The sequence below is a fragment of the Rutidosis leptorrhynchoides genome, chromosome 7 (assembly GCF_046630445.1).
Source record: "Rutidosis leptorrhynchoides isolate AG116_Rl617_1_P2 chromosome 7, CSIRO_AGI_Rlap_v1, whole genome shotgun sequence".
Lineage (NCBI taxonomy): Eukaryota > Viridiplantae > Streptophyta > Magnoliopsida > Asterales > Asteraceae > Rutidosis > Rutidosis leptorrhynchoides.
Genome location: NC_092339.1, coordinates 105,851,473 through 105,859,680, shown reverse-complemented (window position 1 = coordinate 105,859,680; position 8,208 = coordinate 105,851,473).

The window sequence follows — 8,208 nt, the reverse complement described above, 5'->3', positions numbered from 1 at the left end:
AAAGTATCGTTAGTATTAAAACTATCATTTTAACAAAAATTATCATTTTAATAGAAATGTCATTGTTACTATAAAATATCATTATTATTATTATTATTTTAAATATAATTATTATTTTAAAGATAATATTAAAAATTATCGTAAATATTAAAGTTATCATAATTAGAATTATCATTTTATCATAATGTCATCTTAGTAATTATAAATATTGATATTTTTATAATAATAATTATTATTACAAAATAATACAACTTTTACTTACTATCATTATAGATATTATTTTATCAAATAAATATGTGATACAAACATATTTTACTACGTGCAATAACTTACTTTAATAATACCTATCATATTATCTTTATGATATTAAATGAACCCTAAAAATTTTATTACTTAATATATATAAAAATATAGTTTATTATATAAATTTAATATAAAATTTTATTTATTAATAAATAAATTATATTATTTACTCTAATAAATCTTTTAAAAATATTTAAAAATATAAAATGAAGATATTTAAACTATATATTAATCATGTATAGATTTTTGGAAATTATTTTGAGTCAAATTTACTTTTGTTGACTTTTGCATATTAGTCTCGAGCATTAGGATTGTGGTACACTATGACTTGACCTAATTTGTTAGAAAAATATTGACCAACACATAAATATATATAATTAATTTAGGTTCGTGAATCCGAGGCCAACCTTGCACTTGTTCAATGACGTTATATGTATTTTTACTACGAAATACTGTATGGTGAGTTTCATTTGCCTTTTTACCCTTTATATTTTTGGGACTGAGAATACATGCGCTTTTATAAATGTTTGACGAAATAGACACAAGTAATTGAAACTACATTCTATGGTTGAATTATCGAAATCGAATATGCCCCTTTTTATTAAAGTCTGGTAATCTAAGAATTAGGGAACAGACACCCTAATTGACGCGAATCCTAAAGATAGATCTATTGGGCCTAACAAACCCCATCCAAAGTACCGGATGCTTTAGTACTTCGAAATTTATATCATGTCCGAAGGAGGATCCCAGAATGATAGGGGATATTTTTATATGTGTCTAGTTAATGTCGGTTACCAGGTGTTCACCATATGAATGATTATTTTTGTCTCTATGCATGGGACGTATATTTATGAGAACTGGAAATGAAATTCTTGTGGTCTATTAAAATGATGGAAATAAATTATTATGATAAACTAATGAACTCATCAACCTTTTGGTTGACACTTTAAAGCATGTTTATTCTCAGGTGTTAAAGAAATCTTCCGCTGTGCATTTGCTCATTTTAAAGATATTACTTGGAGTCTTTCATAGCATATTTCGAAGAACGTTGCATTCGAGTCATTGAGTTCATCAAAGATTATTATTAAATCAATTTATAGTTGGATAGTGGATATTATGAAATGGTATGCATACCTGTCAATTTTCGATGTAAAGAAAGATTGTCTTTTAAAAATGAATGCAATGTTTGTAAAATGTATCATATAGAGGTCAAATACCTCGCAATGTAATCAACTATTGTGAATCGTTTATAATGTATATGAACGGGTCCTTTCAATAACGAGGTACCCAAATTCTTCCGGCATAGCATCGGAGTCCAGTCTCCTTAACTTAGAATCGAGAAACGAGAATGTTCAAGTATTCATGAGATATATTCTCCTCCTTGAGAGCCTCATCTTGGGCTACTCGGATCTGGCTATTGAGATTCGAATGAATGGTGATGTTCAAGGCTCGGACACGAAGAGGTGCCATCCTCTCCTTTCGGCTCAAAGCGTCAGCTACAACATTGGCCTTGCCAGGGTGATAACGAAGTTCACAATCATAGTCGTTCAGCGTCTCGATCCATTGAAGCTGTCTCATATTTAGTTGCTTCTGATCAAAGATGTGTTGGAGGCTTTTATGATCGGTGAAAATGGTGCTCTTAGTTCCATAAAGATAGTGTCTCCATAATTTGAGCGCAAAAACAACGGCTCCAAGCTCGAGATCGTGCGTTGTGTAATTTCACTCGTAAATCTTCAGTTGTCGGGAGGCGTAAGCGATAACCTTTGTGCATTGCATCAGTACACAACCAAAAGCACTTTTCTAAGCATCGCAATAAATGACGAAATCGCCAATGCCTTCAGGAAGTGATAAGATAAGTGCGGTGTTTAACTTCTTTTTCAAGGTTTGAAATGCTGATTCCTGTTCGGGTTCCCAAATGAACTTCTTCCCTTTGTGAGTCAGCGCGGTCAAAGGAGGCGCAATCAGAGAGAAACCTTCAATAAATCTTCGGTAGTAACCGGCGAGGCCTAAAAATTGGCGAATGTGAGTCGAAGTAGTGGGGGTTTCCCACTTGCTGATAGCTTCGATCTTTGCGGGATCAACTTTGATACCTTGATCACTCACAACATGACCCAGAAATTGGACTTCCTTCAACCAAAACTCACACTTGGAGAATTTTGCATGAAGTTGCTCTTGTCTCAAGAGTTCCAACACTAGACGAAGATGTTGTTCATGTTCTTATTCGCTTTTGGAGTAGATGAGGATATCATCTATGAAGAAGATAACGAACTTATCCAGGTATGGCTTGCATACACGATTCATGAGATCCATAAAAATGGCAGGTGCGTTGGTTAAACCGAATGGCATCACGAGAAACTCATAATGACCATAACGGGTTCTGAACGCAGTTTTCATCACATCGCTCTCTTTCACCCTCAACTGGTGATAACTGGATCGCAAATCGATCTTAGAGTAAACGCTTGATCCTTGCAACTGGTCGAAAATATCGTCAATTCGGGGAAGAGGATACCGATTCTTGATCGTCAATTTGTTGAGTTCACGGTAGTCGATACATGTGATGACCCGGAAATTTCTGATCAAATTTAAACTTTATCTTTAAATGATTTAATGTTTCCGACACGATAAGCAAAGTCTATGAAGTTGAATCTTAAAATTTTAGAACTGTTTCATGTATTAAATTACATTTGACTGCTCTCGACGATTCATTAACAATTATATGTATGTATATATATATATATATATATATATATATATATATATATATGTACAAGTAAAAACGACTTTCCTACCGTAAAACAGTATTTGCTACAGTAAAATGACTTTCCTACCGTAAAACACTATTTGCTACAGTAAAACCGTATTTTGCTACAGTGCTACAGTGAAAACCGTATTTTGCTACAGTGATTTGCTACAGTAAATACTATTTGCTACAGTACAACACTATTTGCTACAGTAAAACACTATTTGCTACAGTAACACTATTTGATGTCGACGAACTAGCAAACAAAAACAGGATAAGGTGGCCATGCGATCGCATGGCAAAAACACTGAAAACTCATGCGATCGCATGAGGTACTGTAGCAGGTCACATACTATAAAAGCTCGATTCATTCCTCTGTATTATTATTTTTTTTTATATTATTATTATTATTATTATTATTATTATTATTATTATTATTATTATTATTATTATTATTAAGATTAATATTATTATTATTAATCGTATTATAATATTATTATTAGTAGTATATATACCTAAAATACTACGACGAGGTTATGAGTGTGTCACCTTCAAAATGGGTTTTTGAGCGGGATAGAGCTAAGGAAATTATGGGTTATTGTCAAGGAGGTTGTGGGTAATGTTCGAGGGTATATTTGTGAATCAAATCTAGTGTTTATCATCTCTGTTGCGTCTACGTACTTTCCTACAATATTGAATCTCAATATTGATACGTAAGCACTCATATTTTATCTTTTATACATTAATTGTGTATCCATGTCTAGTGCTCGAGTATATATATTTATGCATGCTTGTATGCTAAATTTTGTTGTTAAATAGTTATGATGAATCACGAAGTAAATACATATATTACTGGTAAAAGGTATATGATATATATGTTTTTGGAAAGCTGGCGAAAAATCAATAACTTTTCATTTAGATATCGAATAATTTCGATGAACGGATTAAAAGATATGATCAACTGAATTATGATTAACGTTAATTGAAATTGCTTTTGAATCTACAATTAAGATTTAAACAACTTGTTTACGAGATTGATAAATTGGATTTTTGAATATTACCAACCGAGTAAATGAATCCTTATATAAGGTATGTCTCGTTTTGTTGAACTATTGTCAAAATTGACTTTTTGAAACGACTTTGGATAACTTTTGTATGTCGATCTCGAGCATTAGGATTGTTATACACTAAGACCTGACCTAGCTTGATAGACATTTATTGACCAACATATGTTCTCTAGGTTGAGATCTACGGTTATTTGATATTCCGAGTTTCGGTCGTGAACAACTTTATGTGCTGCTAAGGTGAGTTTCATAAGATCCCTTTTACTCTCTACATTTTTGGGTTGAGAATACATGCAAATGCTTTATAAACTGATTTACAATATTTATATGCGTGAGTTTTATTTGCTCCCTTTTTAATTGCTTTTGCAATATATATTTTTGGGCTGAGAATACATGCACTTTATTTTAAACACAATGGATACAAGTAAATACTAAATTCTACACTGAGTTTGAACCGAAAATCCCTTAGCTTTGGTAACTAGTAACTGCCAGTTATAAGAACTGGTGGGCGCGAGTAGTAGTATATGGATCCGTAGGGCTTGATATCCCCGTCCGAGCTAGAGCGCTAGCCTTTTAACGGACGTATGCTATTTGAGAAGCGTACACGTTGGTTTGCGTGTACTATTAAGATGATTATAAAAAGGGTACAAATTATATATACGTTAAGTTTAGTTACTAGGGTGCTCAATCTTGTAGAATATTTTGATAAACGTTTCTGGATGAAACAACTGAAATCTTGTGATCCACCTTTATACACAGATTATGCGAAACATTAAAACTATGAACTCACCAACCTTTGTGTTGACACTTGTTAGCATGTTTATTCTCAGGTTTCCTAGAAGTCTTCCGCTGTTGCTTATATGTTAGACAAGCTATGTGCATGGAGTCTTACATGACATACTTTTCAAGGAAACGTTGCATTCACCAAATTATCACCATGTATCTTATTTTGACTGCATTGTCAACGGAAGTACTATTGTAAACTATTATTTACGGTGATTGTCTATATGTAGAAATCATCAGATGTCGAAAACCTTTGATTTAAATATTCATTTATGGTGTGCCTTTTCAAAAGAATGCAATGTTTACAAAACGTATCATATAGAGGTCAAATACCTCGCAATGAAATCAATGAATGACGTATTATCCATATAGATTTGGAGCGATCGTCACAGTTGGTATCAGAGCGTTGGTCCTAGTGAACCAGGTCTTGCATGAGTGTGTCTAACTGGTTATTGTTAGGATGCATTAGTGAGTCTGGACTATGACCGTATATGTTTTTACCAAGTTTTGCTTACCATTTATCGTCGAAAATTACTTGCTTATCATTCCTAAGTCTAGACACGTCTTACTGCATTTACTGCATAGATAGTGTGCCGACAAAATTCATATCTTAGCATATCTGTTACTGTAAACTTTTCCTGACATCTTCCGAAAATTTCTCCGTAATTTACGGGATTTTGGTATTATATATACATATGTAAATTATGTATTGAGGAGTACCAATCTAAATTCTATAATCTATCTTATATCAAAAATCAATTCCCTGATTATACAAGATGGAGCACGTATCTAGTTCAAATTCCTTAAATTCCGACAGCTATTCCGATATGGATATTCACATGAACTCCGAAGACAGTGTAACCGGAATGGATCAACCAATTAGCCATCATCTATTCTGGATGAATTGGGGATGGGTTCGTAGCTTACTTAGTCATTGGAGACAAGAAGAAGGTGATCCCTTCCATCCACCACATTGCCCTCTTGGCGAAGAACCTGAAGCACTTACCGGCGAACCTGTTTGTAATACCATTTTCTCTCTCATTTCCAGAGTATCTAGTCATGATTATATACTATCTCACATTCTAAATCTTATTCGTCCGCTCGTCTGAACCACCGATCATCCCGGTATAATAGAAGAAGTCAACGAGCTTCGCGCTCGGGTAGTGGCTTTGGAGAATATGGTGCGAAGGTTACAAATACCAGCAGCAGCACCAGCAGCATAACCAGTACCACCATCATCAACAACAACAGTACCATTACCACCACCAACAACCACATCCGCATCCCACACCTCAATATTACATCTAAAAACTGTACTTCAGATATCAACATCATACGCACCGTAGATACCAAGGAGTGCCAACAACAATAAATGATGAAGTACTGATTCATAACTTCATCGAAGAAATATTCTACGGTGATTATGTAATCTCTAAAATCTTAGAGATTATTTATCCCAGTTCTAACCGTAAATCAGATAAATAGAAGGAAGAATAGAAACCCTGACAAGAATGATGCATAAGGTACAAGCTAGACTTGTTTTACCAACAACATCAATAGTACCCTTAGCCTCACCAGCACAGTTAGTGCTGTCAACATCATTAGAATCATCAGCATCTCTAACATCACAAGTTCCGCCAGTTCAAGAAAGCACCGTGGATATTATTACAAGTCAACAACGCGTATATTTGTATCAACGAGTTATGAAATATTAACTCATTCCCTCTAAAGAATTTATATGTATATCTTATATATATATATATATATATATATATATATATATATATATATATATATATATATATATATATATATATATATATATATATATATATATATATATATATATATATATATATATATATATATATATATATATATATATTTTAAAACCAACATAAATCTTTTCGTACTAAGCTATTAAGTATGAATTGAAAAAGGGTAAATACTACTCGGTTAAATTCATATTACTAATATGCTATGATGTACATCCTTCGTTAACAACTTAACCTTCGATAACTACAATCTCTGTTTCAATCCAAAGAATTCCGTTTCATAATAAACCAAGTGTATTATTCAATAATATGGTTGATTTTACACTTTCATCTTCGATGCACTCGAAACTTTCTAGAAAACATCATTTGCACCTTGCGAAGTTTGCAAGAATTCCATGAATATCAACACCCTTCACCAAGGAATATCAATAAGAATAAATAATGAAGTATTGATTTCATTAGCGAAATACTCCGCAAAGATTATGTAATCTTTAATATTTTAGAGATTATTCATTTCTAATTCAAGCCAAAAATCAAATGAGCTTAATATGATATTAACTCATTAAATCTGTATTACATCTGAAGAAAATATACATACATATATTTTCATAAAAACGGTAATAAAAATTCTTTTGTACAAAGTATTAATTGTGAAATCTTTAACGGGTAGGTAATACTCGGGAAATATATAAGTTCACAATTAATATGTTATATTGTACATTCTTCAACTTTGATTCAAAAATTATTAACTATGCTCACAACGATATACAATCGTTTTCATACAAATTCAATTACATATTCTGATATTGACGGATCAGAATCCAAGTCATAACTCTGAACTGGTGAAATCATTCTTAGATCTCTACATCTTTCAAAGCTATACTTTGACTACAAAACTGTGAAAGATCCTTTTGTATTGTTTTTACCAAAAATAACCTTGCAATTCCTTTTCAAAGTATCCAGTATTATCAACCATTCAACCAGTCAACGACGACCTTTCAGACTTGTAATTTTGGCATATAGGTTTTCGTTACTGGGGAACCTTTCATGTTCCACCACATTAGCAGTAAATTTACCAACAACTTCATTGATCTCTGACCTTCCGAAAAATCCTTATACTCATTGAAACTGTATCATGTACTCATCCACATCTTGTAACGGCAATTGCCATACCAACTATCGAGAATTAGCAATCAGTATCTTGAAATCTTGTAGCACGTCTACGCCAACAGTTATATGTGTACATATAACGTCTACCTCCTGGACTTACATACTTCGAATGTGAAGTTTCTGAAAAACACCCCAAACTACGAAACTAGTTCTCCGAATTCTGGAAAAATGTTGATGAAGCAGCAAAAACTGTAAACGACCTTAACAGTCAAAAGTTTGATGATAAAGAATAGTATGGTGGTAAAGCATAGAAAAAGAGAAGGTTTGGAATTGAAAAATGGATTGAGCAGAACATGAAGGAGGCTATGGACAAATCACAAAGACTAAATCTACCTTCAAAGAATCCAAATAATTCAGAGTCTGCTGAAATCAT